This window comes from Danio rerio, chromosome 4 (genome assembly GCF_052040795.2).
Source record: "Danio rerio strain M-AB ecotype USA chromosome 4, GRCz13ab, whole genome shotgun sequence".
In the NCBI taxonomy this organism is placed as follows: Eukaryota; Metazoa; Chordata; class Actinopteri; order Cypriniformes; family Danionidae; genus Danio; species Danio rerio.
Window position 1 is genome coordinate 64,773,987 of NC_141024.2, and position 19,918 is coordinate 64,793,904.

The 19,918-nt window shown below is 42.0% G+C and overlaps 1 long non-coding RNA gene and 6 other non-coding genes across 7 annotated transcripts; all 7 read left to right on the forward strand.

Moving 5' to 3' along the window:
- Positions 1–2,979: 2,979 nt before the first annotated feature.
- Positions 2,980–3,051, forward strand: trnap-agg (transfer RNA proline (anticodon AGG)). The gene has a single exon. It is a non-coding gene; the product is annotated as a tRNA-Pro (tRNA).
- A 1,045-nt stretch (positions 3,052–4,096) lies between these two features.
- trnap-agg (transfer RNA proline (anticodon AGG)) lies at positions 4,097–4,168 on the forward strand. Its single transcript has one exon. It is a non-coding gene; the product is annotated as a tRNA-Pro (tRNA).
- Positions 4,169–6,045: 1,877 nt separating this feature from the next.
- trnap-agg (transfer RNA proline (anticodon AGG)) lies at positions 6,046–6,117 on the forward strand. Its single transcript has one exon. It is a non-coding gene; the product is annotated as a tRNA-Pro (tRNA).
- Positions 6,118–7,549: 1,432 nt separating this feature from the next.
- Positions 7,550–7,621, forward strand: trnah-aug (transfer RNA histidin (anticodon AUG)). Its single transcript has one exon. It is a non-coding gene; the product is annotated as a tRNA-His (tRNA).
- A 2,871-nt stretch (positions 7,622–10,492) lies between these two features.
- Positions 10,493–10,564, forward strand: trnap-cgg (transfer RNA proline (anticodon CGG)). The gene has a single exon. It is a non-coding gene; the product is annotated as a tRNA-Pro (tRNA).
- Positions 10,565–16,162: 5,598 nt separating this feature from the next.
- On the forward strand, positions 16,163–16,236 carry trnat-cgu (transfer RNA threonine (anticodon CGU)). Its single transcript has one exon. It is a non-coding gene; the product is annotated as a tRNA-Thr (tRNA).
- Positions 16,237–17,714: 1,478 nt separating this feature from the next.
- On the forward strand, positions 17,715–19,918 carry LOC141381936 (uncharacterized). The gene is made up of 2 exons (XR_015942914.1): positions 17,715–19,149; positions 19,536–19,918. It is a non-coding gene; the product is annotated as an uncharacterized LOC141381936 (long non-coding RNA).

Below are 19,918 nucleotides of genomic sequence, written 5' to 3' on the forward strand. Positions count from 1 at the left end.
GAGAATGCCAGTTCGTCAGCTGATAGTGTTGGCATATAAAGTTACTGTTTTGCGGTGGCTCGTTGATCTAGGGGTATGATTCTCGCTTTGGGTGTGAGAGGTCCCGGGTTCAAATCCTGGACGAGCCCTTGCAGGTGTCATGTGTTTTACAGGGCACTATGACTTTCATTAAAATGTCTTTCGAAGAATTCCAGTTTGTCAGCAGATAGTGTCGCCACATAAAACATTCCTTTGCATAGTGGCTTGCTGGTCTAGGAGTATTATTTTCGTTCATGCAATGAGAAATCCCAGATTCAAATTTCGGTTGAGCCCTTACAGTTGTCTGCTGTTTTGTAAGGTCTACGGGCTTACACAGAGGCCTTTTTTCTGAGAATGCCAGTTCGTCAGCAGATAGTTTTGCCATGTAAAGTGGCTGTTACAGTAGCTAGTTGGTTTAGGGGTATGATTCTCGCTTAGGGTGCCCTTGATTCGTTAGAGAAAGTTTTCTGACTATCTGATGGTTCTGACGCCATGTGAAATTTTATCAATGTAGTGGCTCGTTGGCCTAGGGGTATGATTCTCGCTTTGGGTGAGAGAGGTCCCGGATTCAAATCCCGGATGAGCCCTTGTGGGTGTCATGCGTTTTACAGGGCACTATGTCCTTCGTAAAAATATCTTTCGAAGAACTTCAGTTTGTCAGCAGATAGTGTCGCCACATAAAACATTCCTTTGCATAGTGGCTTGCTGGTCTAGGAGTATGATTTTCGTTCATGCAATGAAAGATCCCAGATTCAAATTTCGGTTGAGCCCTTACACTTGTCTGCTGTTTTGTAAGGTCGTTGTGGCTTACACAGAGGCCTTTTTTCTGAGAATGCCAGTTTGTCAGCAGATAGTGTTGCCATATAAAGTTGCTGTTTTGCAGTGGCTCGGTGGTCTAGGGGTATGATTCTCACTTAGGGTGCCCTTGATTCGTTAGAGAAAGATTTCTGACTATCTGACGCCTTGTGAAATTCTCTCAATTTAGTGGTTCATTGGTCTATGGGTATGATTCTTGCTTCGGTTGCGAGAGGACCTGGGTTCAATTCTCAGATGAGCCCTTGCAGGTGTACTGTGTTTTACAGGGCATTATATCTTTCGTAAAAACGTCTTTCAAAGAATTCCAATTTGTCAGCAGATAGTGTCGCCACATAAAATATTTCTTGCATAGTGGCTTGCTGTTCTAGGAGTATGATTCTCGTTCATGCCATGAGAAATCCTAGGTTCAAATTTCAGTTGAACCCTTACAGTTGTCTTTTGTAAGGGCGTTGTGGCTTACACAGGGGCCTTTTTTCTGAGAATGCCGGTTTGTCAGCAGATAGTGTTGCCATGTAAAGTTACTTTTTTGCAGTGGCTCGTTTGTCTAGGGGTATGATTCTGGCTTAGGGTGCCCTTGATTCGTCAGAGAAAGTTTTCTGACTATCTGATGCTTCTGACACCATGTGAAATTTCATCACTGTAGTGGCTCGTTGGTCTAGGGGTATGATTCTCGCTTTGGGTGTGAGAGATCCCGGGTTCAAAACCTGGACGAGCCCTTGCAGGTGTCATGTGTTTTACAGGGCACTATGACTTTCATTAAAATGTCTTTCGAAGAATTCCAGTTTGTCAGCAGATAGTGTCGCCACATAAAACATTCCTTTGCATAGTGGCTTGCTGGTCTAGGAGTATTATTTTCGTTCATGCAATGAGAAATCCCAGATTCAAATTTCGGTTGAGCCCTTACAGTTGTCTGCTGTTTTGTAAGGTCTACGGGCTTACACACAGGCCTTTTTTCTGAGAATGCCAGTTCATCAGCAAATAATTTTGCCATGTAAAGTGGCTGTTACAGTAGCTAGTTGGTTTAGGGGTATGATTCTCGCTTAGGGTGCCCTTGATTCGTTAGAGAAAGTTTTCTGACTATCTGATGGTTCTGACGCCATGTGAAGTTTTATCAATGTAGTGACTCGTTGGCCTCGGGGTATGATTCTCGCTTTTTTGATGAGAGAGGTCCCGGGTTCAAATCCCGGATGAGCCCTTGTGGGTGTCATGCGTTTTACAGGGCACTATGTCCTTTATAAAAATATCTTTCGAAGAACTTCAGTTTGTCAGCAGATAGTGTCGCCACATAAAACATTCCTTTGCATAGTGGCTTGCTGGTCTAGGAGTATGATTTTCGTTCATGCAATGAAAGATCCCAGATTCAAATTTCGGTTGAGCCCTTACACTTGTCTGCTGTTTTGTAAGGTCGTTGTGGCTTACACAGAGGCCTTTTTTCTGAGAATGCCAGTTTGTCAGCAGATAGTGTTGCCATTAAAAGTTGCTGTTTTGCAGTGGCTCGGTGGTCTAGGGGTATGATTCTCACTTAGGGTGCCCTTGATTCGTTAGAGAAAGACTTCTGACTATCTCACGCCTTGTGAAATTCTCTCAATTTAGTGGTTCATTGGTCTATGGGTATGATTCTTGCTTTGGTTGCGAGAGGACCCGGGTTCAATTCTCGGATGAGCCCTTGCAGGTGTACTGTGTTCTACAGGGCATTATATCTTTCGTAAAAACGTCTTTCAAAGAATTCCAATTTGTCAGCAGATAGTGTCGCCACATAAAATATTTCTTGCATAGTGGCTTGCTGGTTTAAGAGTTTGATTCTTGTTCATGCCATGAGAAATCTTAGGTTCAAATTTCAGTTGAACCCTTACAGTTGTCTTTTGTTTTGTAAGGGCGTTGTGGCTTACACAGAGGCCTTTTTCTGAGAATGCCGGTTTGTCAGCAGATAGTGTTGCCATGTAAAGTGGCTATTTTGCAGTTGCTCGTTGGTCTACGGGCATGATTCTCGCTTAAGGTGCGAGAGGTCCCGTTTTCAAATCCTGGACGAACCATTGCAGAAGTCCCGGGTCCAAATGAAGCAAAAGCCCTGCTTCAATGTTTGTTAGATAAGGATTTCTGACCATCTGTTCCTTCTGATGTCTTGTAAAATATTCAAGCTTTTGTGGCTCGTTGGTCTAGGGGTATGATTCTCGCTTAGGGTGCGAGAGGTCCCGGGTTCAAATCCCGGACGAGCCCTTGCAGTTATTCTGTTGTTTTACAGGGCATTCTGGCTTTCATAAAAAACGTTTTTCGAAGAATTCCAGTTTGTCAGCAGATAGTGTCGGCACATAAAGCATTCCTTTGCATAGTGGTTTGGTTGTCTAGGACTATGATTCTCGTTCATGCCGTGAGAAATCCCAGATTCAAATTTCGGTTGAGCCCTTACAGTTGTCTGCTGTTTTGTAAGGGCGTTGTGGCTTACACAGAGGGCTTTTTTCTGAGAATGCCAGTTCGTCAGCTGATAGTGTTGCCATATAAAGTTACTGTATTGCAGTGGCTCGTTGGTCTAGGGGTATGATTCTCGCTTAGGGTGCCCTTGATTCGTTAGAGAAAGTTTTCTGACTATCTGATGCTTCTGACATCATGTGAAATTATTTCAATTTGGTGGCTTGTTGGTCTAGGGGTATGAATCTCGCTTCGGGTGTAAGAGGTCCTGGGTTCAAATCCCAGACGAGCTCTACAGGTGTTATGTGTTTTACAGGGCACTATGTGTTTCATTAAAATGTCTTTCGAAGAATTCCAATTTGTCAGCAGATAGTGTCGCCACATAAAACATTCCTTTGCATAGTGGCTTGCTGGTCTAGGAGTATGATTCTCGTTCATGCCATGAGAAATCCTAGGTTCAAATTTCAGTTGAACCCTTACAGTTGTCTTTTGTTTTGTAAGGGCGTTGTGGCTTACACAAAGGCCTTTTTTCTGAGAATGCCGGTTTGTCAGCAGATAGTGTTGCCATGTAAAGTTACTGTTTTGCAGTGGCTCGTTGGTCTAGGGGTATGATTCTGGCTTAGGGTGCCCTTGATTCGTCAGAGAAAGTGTTCTGACTATCTGATGCTTCTGACGCCATGTGAAATTTTATCACTGTAGTTGCTTGATAGGGTATGATTCTCACTTAGGGTGCCCTTGATTCGTTAGAGAAAGATTTCTGACTATCTCACGCCTTGTGAAATTCTCTCCATTTAGTGGTTCATTGGTCTATGGGTCATTGGCTTTCTGATGTCTTGTAAAATATTCAAGCTTTTGTGGCTCGTTGGTCTAGGGGTATGATTCTCGCTTAGGGTGCGAGAGGTCCCGGGTTCAAATCCCGGACGAGCCCTTGCAGTTATTCTGTTGTTTTACAGGGCATTATGGCTTTCATAAAAAACGTTTTTCGAAGAATTCCAGTTTGTCAGCAGATAGTGTCGGCACATAAAGCATTCCTTTGCATAGTGGTTTGGTTGTCTAGGACTATGATTCTCGTTCATGCCGTGAGAAATCCCAGATTCAAATTTCGGTTGAGCCCTTACAGTTGTCTGCTGTTTTGTAAGGGCGTTGTGGCTTACACAGAGGGCTTTTTTCTGAGAATGCCAGTTCGTCAGCTGATAGTGTTGCCATATAAAGTTACTGTATTGCAGTGGCTCGTTGGTCTAGGGGTATGATTCTCGCTTAGGGTGCCCTTGATTCGTTAGAGAAAGTTTTCTGACTATCTGATGCTTCTGACATCATGTGAAATTAATTCAATTTGGTGGCTTGTTGGTCTAGGGGTATGAATCTCGCTACGGGTGTGAGAGGTCCTGGGTTCAAATCCCAGACGAGCCCTTACAGGTGTTATGTGTTTTACAGGGCACTATGTCTTTCATTAAAATGTCTTTCGAAGAATTCCACTTTGTCAGCAGATAGTGTCGCCACATAAAATATTTCTTGCATAGTGGCTTGCTGGTGTAGGAGTATGATTCTCGTTCATGCCGTGAGAAATCCCAGATTCAAATTTCTGTTGAGCCCTTACAGTTGTCCGCTGTTTTGTAAGGGCGTTGTGGCTGACACAGAGGCCTTTTTTCTGAGAATGCCAGTTCGTCAGCTGATAGTGTTGCCATATAAAGTTACTGTTTTGCAGTGGCTCGTTGGTCTAGGGGTATGATTCTCGCTTAGGGTGCCCTTGATTCGTTAGAGAAAGTTTTCTGACTACCTGATGCTTCCTACGCCATGTGAAATGAATTCAACTTAGTGGCTCGTTGGTCTAGGGGTATGATTCTCGCTTCGGGTGTGAGAGGTCCCGGTTTCAAATCCCAGACGAGCCCATACAGATGTTATGTGTTTTACAGGGCACTATGTCTTTCATTAAAATGTCTTTCGAAGAATTCCAGTTTGTCAGCAGATAGTGTCACCACATAAAACATTTCTTTGCATAGTGGCTTGCTGGTCTAGGAGTATGATTTTCGTTCATGCAATGAAAAATCCCAGATTCAAATTTCGGTTGAGCCCTTACACTTGTCTGCTGTTTTGTAAGGTCGTTGTGGCTTACACAGAGGCCTTTTTTCTGAGAATGCCAGTTTGTCAGCAGATAGTGTTGCCATATAAATTTGCTGTTTTGTAGTGGCTCGGTGGTCTAGGGGTATGATTCTCACTTAGGGTGCCCTTGATTCGTTAGAGAGAGATATCTGACTATCTGACGCCTTGTGAAATTCTCTCAATTTAGTGGTTCATTGGTCTATGGGCATGATTCTCGCTTCGGTTGCGAGAGGACCCGGGTTCAATTCTCAGATGAGCCCTTGCAGGTGTACTGTGTTTTACAGGGCATTATATCTTTCGTAAAAACGTCTTTCAAAGAATTCCAATTTGTCAGCAGATAGTGTCGCCACATAAAATATTTCTTGCATAGTGGTTTGCTGGTTTAAGAGTTTGATTCTCGTTCATGCCATGAGAAATCTTAGGTTCAAATTTCAGTTGAACCCTTACAGTTGTCTTTTGTTTTGTAAGGGCGTTGTGGCTTACACAGAGGCCTTTTTCTGAGAACGCCGGTTTGTCAGCAGATAGTGTTGCCATGTAAAGTGGCTATTTTGCAGTTGCTCGTTGGTCTACGGGCATGATTCTCGCTTAAGGTGCGAGAGGTCCCGTTTTCAAATCCTGGACGAACCATTGCAGAAGTCCCGGGTCCAAATGAAGCAAAAGCCCATCTGTTCCTTCTGATGTCTTGTAAAATATTCAAGTTTTTGTGGCTCGTTGGTCTAGGGGTATGATTCTCGCTTAGGGTGCGAGAGGTCCCGGGTTCAAATCCCGGACGAGCCCTTGCAGTTATTCTGTTGTTTTACAGGGCATTATGGCTTTCATAAAAAACGTTTTTCGAAGAATTCCAGTTTGTCAGCAGATAGTGTCGGCACATAAAGCATTCCTTTGCATAGTGGTTTGGTTGTCTAGGACTATGATTCTCGTTCATGCCGTGAGAAATCCCAGATTCAAATTTCGGTTGAGCCCTTACAGTTGTCTGCTGTTTTGTAAGGGCGTTGTGGCTTACACAGAGGGCTTTTTTCTGAGAATGCCAGTTCGTCAGCTGATAGTGTTGCCATATAAAGTTACTGTATTGCAGTGGCTCGTTGGTCTAGGGGTATGATTCTCGCTTAGGGTGCCCTTGATTCGTTAGAGAAAGTTTTCTGACTATCTGATGCTTCTGACATCATGTGAAATTAATTCAATTTGGTGGCTTGTTGGTCTAGGGGTATGAATCTCGCTTCGGGTGTGAGAGGTCCCGGGTTCAAATCCCAGACGAGCCCTTACAGGTGTTATGTGTTTTACAGGGCACTATGTCTTTCATTAAAATGTCTTTCGAAGAATTCCAGTTTGTCAGCAGATAGTGTCACCACATAAAACATTCCTTTGCATAGTGGCTTGCTGGTCTAGGAGTATGATTTTCGTTCATGCAATGAAAAATCCCAGATTCAAATTTCGGTTGAGCCCTTACACTTGTCTGCTGTTTTGTAAGGTCGTTGTGGCTTACACAGAGGCCTTTTTTCTGAGAATGCCAGTTTGTCAGCAGATAGTGTTGCCATATAAATTTGCTGTTTTGTAGTGGCTCGGTGGTCTAGGGGTATGATTCTCACTTAGGGTGCCCTTGATTCGTTAGAGAGAGATATCTGACTATCTGACGCCTTGTGAAATTCTCTCAATTTAGTGGTTCATTGGTCTATGGGTATGATTCTCGCTTCGGTTGCGAGAGGACCCTGGTTCAATTCTCAGATGAGCCCTTGCAGGTGTACTGTGTTTTACAGGGCATTATATCTTTCGTAAAAACGTCTTTCAAAGAATTCCAATTTGTCAGCAGATAGTGTCGCCACATAAAATATTTCTTGCATAGTGGCTTGCTGGTTTAAGAGTTTGATTCTCGTTCATGCCATGAGAAATCTTAGGTTCAAATTTCAGTTGAACCCTTACAGTTGTCTTTTGTTTTGTAAGGGCGTTGTGGCTTACACAGAGGCCTTTTTCTGAGAATGCCGGTTTGTCAGCAGATAGTGTTGCCATGTAAAGTGGCTATTTTGCAGTTGCTCGTTGGTCTACGGGCATGATTCTCGCTTAAGGTGCGAGAGGTCCCGTTTTCAAACCCTGGACGAACCATTGCAGAAGTCCCGGGTCCAAATGAAGCAAAAGCCCTGCTTCAATGTTTGTTAGATAAGGATTTCTGACCATCTGTTCCTTCCTATGTCTTGTAAAATATTCAAGCTTTTGTGGCTCGTTGGTCTAGGGGTATGATTCTCGCTGATGGTGCAAGAGGTCCCGGGTTCAAATCCCGGACGAGCCCTTGCAGTTATTCTGTTGTTTTACAGGGAATTATGGCTTTCATAAAAAACGTTTTTCGAAGAATTCCTGTTTGTCAGCAGATAGTGTCGGCACATAAAGCATTCCTTTGCATAGTGGTTTGGTTGTCTAGGACTATGATTCTCGTTCATGCCGTGAGAAATCCCAGATTCAAATTTCAGTTGAGCCCTTACAGTTGTCTGCTGTTTTGTAAGGGCGTTGTGGCTTACACAGAGGGCTTTTTTCTGAGAATGCCAGTTCGTCAGCTGATAGTGTTGCCATATAAAGTTACTGTATTGCAGTGGCTCGTTGGTCTAGGGGTATGATTCTCGCTTAGGGTGCCCTTGATTCGTTAGAGAAAGTTTTCTGACTATCTGATGCTTCTGACATCATGTGAAATTAATTCAATTTGGTGGCTTGTTGGTCTAGGGGTATGAATCTCGCTTCGGGTGTGAGAGGGCCCGGGTTCAAATCCCAGACGAGCCCTTACAGGTGTTATGTGTTTTACAGGGCACTATGTCTTTCATTAAAATGTCTTTCGAAGAATTCCACTTTGTCAGCAGATAGTGTCGCCACATAAAATATTTCTTGCATAGTGGCTTGCTGGTGTAGGAGTATGATTCTCGTTCATGCCGTGAGAAATCCCAGATTCAAATTTCGGTTGAGCCCTTACAGTTGTCCGCTGTTTGGTAAGGGCGTTGTGGCTGACACAGAGGCCTTTTTTCTGAGAATGCCAGTTCGTCAGCTGATAGTGTTGCCATATAAAGTTACTGTTTTGCAGTGGCTCGTTGGTCTAGGGGTATGATTCTCGCTTAGGGTGCCCTTGATTCGTTAGAGAAAGTTTTCTGACTATCTGATGCTTCCTACGCCATGTGAAATGAATTCAACTTAGTTCCTCGTTGGTCTAGGGGTATGATTCTCGCTTCGGGTGTGAGAGGTCCTGGGTTCAAATCCCGGACGAGCCCATACAGATGTTATGTGTTTTACAGGGCACTATGTCTTTCATTAAAATGTCTTTCGAAGAATTCCAGTTTGTCAGCAGATAGTGTCACCACATAAAACATTCCTTTGCATACTGGCTTGCTGGTCTAGGAGTATGATTTTCGTTCATGCAATGAAAAATCCCAGATTCAAATTTCGGTTGAGCCCTTACACTTGTCTGCTGTTTTGTAAGGTCGTTGTGGCTGACACAGAGGCCTTTTTTCTGAGAATGCCAGTTTGTCAGCAGATAGTGTTGCCATATAAATTTGCTGTTTTGTAGTGGCTCGGTGGTCTAGGGGTATGATTCTCACTTAGGGTGCCCTTGATTCGTTAGAGAAAGATTTCTGACTATCTGACGCCTTGTGAAATTCTCTCAATTTAGTGGTTCATTGGTCTATGGGTATGATTCTCGCTTCGGTTGCGAGAGGACCCGGGTTCAATTCTCAGATGAGCCCTTGCAGGTGTACTGTGTTTTACAGGGCATTATATCTTTCGTAAGAACGTCTTTCAAAGAATTCCAATTTGTCAGCAGATAGTGTCGCCACATAAAATATTTCTTGCATAGTGGCTTGCTGGTTTAAGAGTTTGATTCTCGTTCATGCCATGAGAAATCTTAGGTTCAAATTTCAGTTGAACCCTTACAGTTGTCTTTTGTTTTGTAAGGGCGTTGTGGCTTACACAGAGGCCTTTTTCTGAGAATGCCGGTTTGTCAGCAGATAGTGTTGCCATGTAAAGTGGCTATTTTGCAGTTGCTCGTTGGTCTACGGGCATGATTCTCGCTTAAGGTGCGAGAGGTCCTGTTTTCAAATCCTGGACGAACCATTGCAGAAGTCCCGGGTCCAAATGAAGCAAAAGCCCTGCTTCAATGTTTGTTAGATAAGGATGTCTGACCATCTGTTCCTTCTGATGTCTTGTAAAATATTCAAGCTTTTGTGGCTCGTTGGTCTAGGGGTATGATTCTCGCTTAGGGTGCGAGAGGTCCCGGGTTCAAATCCCGGAAGAGCCCTTGCAGTTATTCTGTTGTTTTACAGGGCATTCTGGCTTTCATAAAAAACGTTTTTCGAAGAATTCCAGTTTGTCAGCAGATAGTGTCGGCACATAAAGCATTCCTTTGCATAGTGGTTTGGTTGTCTAGGACTATGATTCTCGTTCATGCCGTGAGAAATCCCAGATTCAAATTTCGGTTGAGCCCTTACAGTTGTCTGCTGTTTTGTAAGGGCGTTGTGGCTTACACAGAGGGCTTTTTCTGAGAATGCCAGTTCGTCAGCTGATAGTGTTGCCATATAAAGTTACTGTATTGCAGTGGCTCGTTGGTCTAGGGGTATGATTCTCGCTTAGGGTGCCCTTGATTCGTTAGAGAAAGTTTTCTGACTATCTGATGCTTCTGACATCATGTGAAATTAATTCAATTTGGTGGCTTGTTGGTCTAGGGGTATGAATCTCGCTTCGCGTGTGAGAGGTCCCGGGTTCAAATCCCAGACGAGCCCTTACAGGTGTTATGTGTTTTACAGGGCACTATGTCTTTCATTAAAATGTCTTTCGAAGAATTCCACTTTGTCAGCAGATAGTGTCGCCACATAAAATATTTCTTGCATAGTGGCTTGCTGGTGTAGGAGTATGATTCTCGTTCATGCCGTGAGAAATCCCAGATTCAAATTTCGGTTGAGCCCTTACAGTTGTCCGCTGTTTTGTAAGGGCGTTGTGGCTGACACAGAGGCCTTTTTTCTGAGAATGCCAGTTCGTCAGCTGATAGTGTTGCCATATAAAGTTACTGTTTTGCAGTGGCTTGTTGGTCTAGGGGTATGATTCTCGCTTAGGGTGCCCTTGATTCGTCAGAGAAAGTTTTCTGACTATCTGATGCTTCTGATGCCATGTGAAATGAATTCAACTTAGTGGCTCGTTGGTCTAGGGGTATGATTCTTGCTTCGGGTGTGAGAGGTTCCGGGTTCAAATCCCGGACGAGCCCATACAGATGTTATGTGTTTTACAGGGCACTATGTCTTTCATTAAAATGTCTTTCGAAGAATTCCAGTTTGTTAGCAGATATTGTCGCCACATAAAACATTCCTTTGCATATTGGCTTGCTGGTCTAGGAGTATGATTCTCGTTCATGCCATGAGAAATCCTAGGTTCAAATTTCGGTTGAGCCCTTACACTTGTCTGCTGTTTTGTAAGGGCGTTGTGGCTTACACAGAGGCCTTTTTTCTGAGAATGCCGGTTTGTCAGCAGATAGTGTTGCCATGTAAAGTTACTGTTTTGCAGTGGCTCGTTGGTCTAGGGGTATGATTCTGGCTTAGGGTGCCCTTGATTCCTCAGAGAAAGTTTTCTGACTATCTGATGCTTCTTACGCCATGTGAAATTTAATCACTGTAGCTGCTCGTTGGTCTAGGGGTATGATTCTCGGCTTGTGAAAATCTCTATTTAGTGGTTCATTGGTCTATGGGTATGATTCTCGATTCGGTTGCGAGAGGACCCGGGTTCAATTCTCAGATGAGCCCTTGCAGGTGTACTGTGTTTTACAGGGCATTATATCTTTCGTAAAAACGTCTTTCAAAGAATTCCAATTTGTCAGCAGATAGTACATATATAACATAAAATATTTCTTGCATAGTGGCTTGCTGGTTTAAGAGTTTGATTCTCGTTCATGCCATGAGAAATCTTAGGTTCAAATTTCAGTTGAACCCTTACAGTTGTCTTTTGTTTTGTAAGGGCGTTGTGGCTTACACAGAGGCCTTTTTCTGAGAATGCCGGTTTGTCAGCAGATAGTGTTGCCATGTAAAGTTACTGTTTTGCAGTGGCTCGTTGGTCTAGGGGTATGATTCTGGCTTAGGGTGCCCTTGATTCGTCAGAGAAAGTTTTCCGACTATCTGATGCTTCTGACGCCATGTGAAATTTAATCGCTGTAGTTGCTTGTTGGTCTAGGGGTATGATTCTTGCTTAAGGTGAGAGAGGTCCTGTGTTCAAATCCTGGACGAGCCCTTACAGATGTTATGTGTTTTATAGGGCACTATGTCTTTCATTAAAATGTCTTTCGAAGATTTCCAGTTTGTCAGCAGATAGTGTCACCACATAAAACATTCCTTTGCATAGTGGCTTGCTGGTCTAGGAGTATGATTTTCGTTCATGCAATGAAAAATCCCAGATTCAAATTTCGGTTGAGCCCTTACACTTGTCTGCTGTTTTGTAAGGTCGTTGTGGCTAACACAGAGGCCTTTTTTCTGAAATAGCCAGTTTGTCAGCAGATAGTGTTGCCATGTAAAGTGGCTGTTTTGCAGTTGCTCGTTGGTCTACGGGCATGATTCTCGCTTAAGGTGCGAGAGGTCCCGTTTTCAAATCCTGGACGAACCATTGCAGAAGTCCCGGGTCCAAATGAAGCAAAAGCCCTGCTTCAATGTTTGTTAGATAAGGGTTTCTGACCATCTGTTGCTTCTGATGTCTTGTAAAATATTCAAGCTTTTGTGGCTCGTTGGTCTAGGGGTATGATTCTTGCTTAGGGTGCGAGAGGTCCCGGGTTCAAATCCTGGACGAGCCCTTGCAGTTATTCTGTTGTTTTACAGGGCATTATGGCTTTCATAAAAAAACTTTTTCGAAGAATTCCAGTTTGTCAGCAGATAGTGTCGGCACATAAAGCATTCCTTTGCATAGTGGTTTGGTTGTCTAGGACTATGATTCTCGTTCATGCCGTGAGAAATCCCAGATTCAAATTTCGGTTGAGCCCTTACAGTTGTCCACTGTTTTGTAAGGGCGTTGTGGCTTACACAGAGGCCTTTTTCTGGGAATGCCAGTTCGTCAGCTGATAGTGTTGCCATATAAAGTTACTGTTTTGCAGTGGCTCGTTGGTCTAGGGGTATGATTCTCGTTTAGGGTGCCCTTGATTCGTTAGAGAAAGTTTTCTGACTATCTGATGCTTCTGACATCATGTGAAATGCATTCAACCTAGTGGCTCGTTGGTCTAGGGGTAATATTCTTGCTTCGTGTGTGAGAGGTCCCGGGTTCAAATCCCGGACGAGCCCTTACAGGTGTTATGTGTTTTACAGGGCACTATGTCTTTCATTAAAATGTCTTTCGAAGAATTCCAGTTTGTCAGCAGATAGTGTCGCCACATAAAACATTCCTTTGCATAGTGGCTTGCTGTTCTAGGAGTTTGATTCTCGTTCATGCAATGAAAAATCCCAGATTCAAATTTCAGTTGAGCCCTTACAGTTGTCTGCTGTTATGTAAGGTCGTTGTGGCTTACACAGAGGCCTTTTTTCTGAGAATGCCAGTTTGTCAGCAGATAGTGTTGCCAAATAAAGTTGCTGTTCTGCAGTGGCTGGTTGGTCTAGGGGTATGATTCTCACTTAGGGTGCCCTTGATTCGTTAGAGAAAGATTTCTGACTATCTGACACCTTGTGAAATTCATTATGTCTTTCGTAAAAATGTCTTTTGAAGAATTCCAGTTTGTCAGCAGATAGTATTGCCATGTAAAGTGGCTGTTTTGCAGTAGCTTGGTAGTCTACGGGCTTGATTCTCGCATAAGGTGCGAGAGGTCCCGTTTTCAAATCCTGGACAAACCATTGTAGAAGTCCTGGGTCCAAATGAAGCAAAAGCCCTGCTTCAATGTTTGTTAGATAAGGATTTCTGACCATCTGTTGCTTCTGAAGTCTTGTGAAATATTCAAGCTTTTGTGGTTTGTTGGTCTAGGGGTATGATTCTCGCTTAGGGTGCCCTTGATTCCCTTTAGAGAAAGATTTCTGACTATTTGATGCTTCTGACGCCATGTGAAATCTTATCACTTTAGTGGCTCATTGGTCTAGGGGTGTGATTCTCGCTTCTGGTGTGAGAGGTCCCAGGTTCAAATACCGGATGAGACCTTGCAGGTGTACTGCGTTTTACAGCACATTATGTCTTTCATAAAAATGTCTTTCGAAGAATTCCAGTTTGCCAGCATAAAGTGTCGCCACAAAACATTACTTTGCATAGTGGCTTGCTTGTCTAGGAGTATGATTCTCGTTCATTCCGTGAGAAATAACAGGTTAAAATTTCGGTTGAGCCATTCAGCATATAGTGTTGCCCTGTAAAGTTGCTGTCTGAGAGAACTATGCTTTTAAGCCAGGGGTCACCAAACTTGTTCCTGGAGGTCTTAAAATGACAACCAAAGAGGTTGTTTACAGTTTTTTCCAGTTGTTTACACACATTTTCTGAAAGCATGTCTCATATTGTCAGAACTCTACACACAAATCACAAAACACACACACATTGGGCAAAACTCTTCAATTCTTCTGCAAAATGAAACTATAAGTTCAAAACAATGTGATTTCTTCTCAAAAAGGTATTTTGTTTTCAAATGACACACACAAGCCATCACATTAATAGATATTCATAAGATCAGTTGAACACTAATGTGCTTAATGTAAAACACTATGACCACTTCTTCTCTATTCATCATAATGACTTTCTGTAAGCCTTCTTCTGTTCAGTGTTACACTTACTACAGACAGTACATAGACCTACAGAAGTGCATTGTAAAATTTTTCGAAAATTGTTTTAATACAAAACAAACAAATACCAAATATATTTTACTGTATTTTCCTCACAAAAACAGCGTACACAGTGTTCATCCCAACCAACACAAAGTTGCAGAAAATGTGGTCTACATATACCATCAACAGAAGTATTTACTAAATACAGTTACAGTAAAAAAATAAATAAATAAAAAAACAGCTATACTGCATTCTCTTTTCTGTATTGGTGTGGCCAAGCAGTGGGGCAAATGTCACCTTGCATGGCAAATCCAGCCATGAAAAGCATCAACTGCTATAGCTTGGAGAAGGGGTATACATGTGTTTGGATTTCGGTCATACACTTTTCATCTCTAGGCAGGAAAAAAATCCTCAATAGGTTTGAGGAATGGAGAATATGGAGGGGGAGATAAACAACTTAAAAACATGGGTGTGCAGTCAACTAGTTGTGAATCAGATGAGCTCTCAAATGTAACTCATTTTGTCGCACTATCCATTATGCCTCAAAGCTATACAGTTTTATAATTAATTTCGTTTATCTGTATAAAAAAAGCACACGCACCACCTGAACTAAGGCGCTGCTGGGATTTGAGCCCAGGATCTCCTGTTTACAAGGCATTTTGACCAGCTAAGCCACAGCGCCACAAAAATTAATTGTAAGAGACATTTGCCCGATAACAAAAATCGAAGAAGAAATAAATACACAACAAAAACCAGCATGTCAGGATGCAGAAAATGCTGACAAGACGGACGTGGTCTTTTAGAGTCTGGATGATCATGTCTCAAACCTGACCGGTAACCTGGCCTCTGTTCAAGATCAAAGCAAAAAATGCATTATTTTATTTTTATTTAATCTACCCTTAATCATGTGTTAAGTGTTTTTTGGAATATCCAGTTTCATTACATCCAAACCCTCTGTCAGCTCGGAAAATGGAAATCATTTAATCTAAGATAATGGATAGCGCATTGGACTTCTTGGCTGTGAACTGAGTCATTTAAAGGTTTTGAGTTCAAGTCCCACCAGCGTTGCAAGCTTTGGCCTTTTTCTTCACTGACTTAAGGTGTGGTGCGTTTCCAACATTTTTGGCATCTGTCCATCCTGTTCTGCTTTTTAATTTCATTGCGCAGTGCAGGCTCAGATACTAGGGGTACTCTACAATGAAGCCGATGACTTAATTGAGCTGTTTTAAATAAGGGAGATTAGAAAACGGTGTAGGGCCAAGTAAGCTTAAGGAATGACTCAAAGGCAACCTGTGGTTTTGGGCAAAAGTGTCTACCACCTATTGTTGAGATCACGCCTTTTGGAATCGTCGTACAAGAGCCTCTTTATGCATGTGCAAAGTAACTAAGTAGAAAGCATAGTAAATTTTGCTTTTCCCTCACTGTCTTAGATGAAACTGCGTTTGGAAGTATCGTATCCAGAGGTTTTCTTCTTTTAGTGTTAAGACTAAGTTGGCCAGAGCACCTTTCTTGAGAACAGCAGGTGCTAGATTCAAATCCAAATTGCACCTTTCCCTCAGATTTCCATTTTCCAAGCTGAATCTGGGTTTGGATGTAATGAAACTGGAGATTCCAAAAAACACTTGACACATGATTAAGGGTAGATTAAATAAAAATAAATCAATGCATTTTTTGCTTTGATCTTGAACAGAGGCCAGGTTACTGGTCAGGTTTGAGACATAATCATCCGGACTCTAAAAGACCACGTCCATCTTGTCGGCATTTTCTGCATCCTGACATGCTGGTTTTTGTTGTGTATTGGTTTGTTCTTCTTCGTTTTTTGTTATCGGGCAAATGTCTCTTACGGTCATTCATTGTGGTGCTGTGGCTTAGCTGGTCGAAGCGCCTCTCTTGTAAACAGGAGATCCTGGGCTAAATTGATCCAGGTGGTGCATGTGCTTGTTTTATAGAGCTTACCGGAATGCATAATAAAATTGTACAGCTTTGAGGCCTAATGAATAGTGCGACAAATAGACTTAAACAACCTCTTTGATTGCCATTTTAGACTTGCTGTCTTTTTTTAGTCTCTGTGTGCAAAACCGTCTTGCCTTCATTTCAGCTTTAGTGCTGTGGCTTAGTTGGTCAAAGCGCCTGTCTCGTAAACAGGAGATCCTGGGTTCAAGTCCCAGCAGTGCCTATTGTACATGTGCCAGCGTTGCTTTTTCTTAAGAGTTACGAGTGTTTACGCAGCGGGATGTTTAGCAGTCGGTTTCTAAACAAAACTCAAATCCTTAAGAACGCTACACGTTTAAGAGGACTTTGGACGATGGCTTTATATAGCATAATGTGGTAATGCCTAACCAATTGGACTTTAATATTTCAAGTCCAGACATTCACACATGCAGCGCTGCCATTGTTAGTTTTTTTTTTCTTTTTTTCGATTAAACAATTAGCCCTTGTCAACATCGTTTGACCCTGTGGCTTAGTTGGTCAAAGCGCCTGTCTAGTAAACAGCAGATCCTGAGTTCAACTCCCAGCAGTACTTTGTCTGCAGTTGGCTGTTCTTTCATGGGCCAGAGAGTCCCAACAAGTGCTTTTTGGTGCAGTCTCTGTGGTGCAATGGATAGCGCATTGAACCTCTAGGCTGTGAGCTGAGCCATTCAAAGGTTGTAGGTTGGAGTCCCACAAGAGTGTCAAGCTTTGACCCTTTTCTTCACTGACTTAAGGTGTGGTGCGTTTCTAACATTTTAGGCATCTGTCCATCCCGTTTTGCTTCTTTCTTTCATTGCGCAGTGCAGGCTCAGATACTAGGGGTACTCTACAATGAAGCCGATGACTTAATTGAGCTGTTTTAAATAAGGAAGATTATAAAACGGTGCAAGGCCGAGTGGACTTAAGGAATGACTCGAAGGCAACCTGTGGTTTAGGGCAAAAGTGTCTACCACCTATTGTTGAGATCACACCTTTTGGATTTGTCATACAAGAGCCTCTTTATGCATGTGCAAAGTAACTGAGTAGAAAGCACAGTAAATTTTGCTTCCCCCCACTGTCTTAGATGAAACTGCGTTTGGAAGTATCGTATCCACAGTTTTTTTCTTTTAGTGTTAAGACTAACGGCTGTTTCAAACCGCAAGCGCCAGCAGCGCGTGTTTTTCGGCGTCCATGTTAACAAATTAGAGCTTTCATACTGCACGCAACAGCAGCGCGTCAGAGCGAGGCGTGAGCGTCGCTGAAGCAGCAGTGCAGCGATAGTTTTGGCGCCGGGTCTATTTTTGACGCGCTGCTCACGCTCAATTAAAGTGACAGTGCATTGATAATGACCAAAACACAATGAATGACAGTAAAAAAGTAGCAATTGTACCCAATAAATGCCTTAATAATGTCAACTGATTTATATATAGTCAGTTGTAACCCAGGTTACTAGTGGGTAGTACACAGCAATAGAGCAAATAGAAACACCCTTATAAATATGAAAAAAAAAACATTGGCAGAATACTCGATTAAATAATATATATTAAAATTATTTATTTATATAAATAATTCATAATCGAGTATTAAACAGCATTCAAGGGAATAGTGCTTTAGAATAACATCATCGTGCCTTACACTATAGCAGATCAGATTTACAAACAATAACAAATCTCTCTTGTCTGTTAGCTTGTGTTTACCGTTGCTATGGTGATTCAGTGTTCGCAAGGGAATGCAGAGATGTAAGTTTTTAAATTAATAACAGTAGAAAACTATTAGATATATATCAAGGCCTCAAGGCTCTGTTCTTGGGCCACTTCTCTTCTCAGTCTACACATCATCTATAGGACCAGTCATCCAGAGACATGGATTCTCCTACCACTGCTATGCTGATGATACCCAGCTATACCTCTCTTTTCATCCTGATGATCCCTCGGTTCCAGCTCGCATTTTAGCCTGCCTGTTGGATATTTCACACTGGATGAAAGATCATCATCTTCAGCTGAACCTCGCAAAAACGGAAATTCTTGTAGTTTCTGCTAACCCGACTCTACACCATAATTTTTCAATCCAGATGGATGGGGCAACCATTACTGCATCCAAAATGGTGAAAAGCCTTGGAGTAACGATTGATGACCAACTAAACTTCTCTGAACACATTTCTAGAACTGCTCGATCGTGCAGATTCACACTCTATAACATCAGAAAGATCCGACCCTTCTTTTCTGAACATGCAGCTCAACTCCTTGTTCAAGCTCTTGTTCTCTCCAAACTGGATTACTGCAACTCTCAACTAGCTGGGCTTCCAGCTAACTCTATCAAGCCTCTTCAACTGCTCCAGAATGCAGCAGACGAGCGGTCTTCAATGAACCGAAATGAGCACATGTCACTCCGCTGCTAGTCCGTTTGCACTGGCTGCCAGTTGCTGCTCGCATCAAATTCAAAGCTCTGATGTTTGCCTACAAAGTGACTTCTGGCCTTGCTCCTTCTTATCTGCTCTCACTTCTGCAGATCTATGTGCCCTCCAGAAACTTGCGTTCTGTGAACGAACGCCGCCTCGTGGTTCCATCCCAAAGAGGGAAGAAATCACTTTCGCGAATGCTCACGTTCAATCTGCCCAGTTGGTGGAATGAACTCCCTAACTGCATAAGAACAGCAGAGTCACTCGCTACTTTCAGGAAACGACTAAAAACTCAACTATTTAGTCTCCACTTCACTTCCTAATCTGCAATTGCCTCTCTGAATATCACACTAACTGTACCCACACAAAAAAAAAAATACTAATACTAATACTACTAATACTTCCCTTCTTAGACTTTACAGACCTGAAACTTGCCTACAGCACTTATTCATTGTTGCTCTTAGTTGTGTAAGTTGCTTCCTTGTCCTCATTTGTAAGTCGCTTTGGATAAAAGCGTCTGCTAAATGACTAAATGTAAATGTAAATATATATTTTAATGTTTTAAATGTGTATTAACTGTGAAAACTGACCATTAATAAGATGCTGAAATGATTTCTATCATATATCTTTAATGAAGGATTGAGAGAAAAAAACAAGATTTGTATCTGTGAGTGAAATCTGCACACGAGTGCCCCCTGGAGTTTTCCTGGCTTTTCGCTTTGATTTTGAATGATTTTCTTGGTGAGTTCGTGTTTTTTTTTTTTTTTTTTTTTTTTCATTATAACATGATTACAACTAGTGTCAAAAATGTGTTTCATTAATTAACCATTTGTTTGGTCTAGTAAAAACACAGTATTATACACAGTATTATACAAGTGATTGTGTAAAGTTTAAGTGAGAGAGTTTAAGTAAAATGCTGTCATTTGTAAAAAGAAAATGCCAAATAGGAGAAAGAAATAGGAAAAACACAGAAATTCAGCAGAGAGAAGCATATACATGGTCATTTATTGTTGCTGTTTATTTACAAATGTGTTAAGCTGAGATAATGCATACACTGTAAAATGCTAATGGTTTTTTTTCTCCCCTTTGTTTGCTTGTGCATCTTCTTCTGGTTTTTCATTGGTGAGATGTTCTATTGAAGTCAGTTGCTGAATGTGATCTGCTCTGCATTCAAATTAATTGAAGTGTGAACTCTTTTCTGGATTTGGATTGTCTCAACTTCCATCGGTGCGTGTCTAATTGTGGAGTTGGACTGGCGAGCCTCCCATTAAGTGGATTTTTTGGATACACCTGTTGGAAAGATACAAAGTGAAACATATTCAGCGTCATGGTAAGAGTGTAAATTTACAATAAACTCACAAGTGCAACATCCTAGATCTCTTGAACTGAATTTGCAACCTAGTTGTTTTGCAAAAGAATCTTTTTGAGTGTTCATCACCTGTACTGGACTTTTGGGAAAATTTGAAATGTTTTAAGTAAATGTTTTATTTTCATTTTTATTTTATTTGTA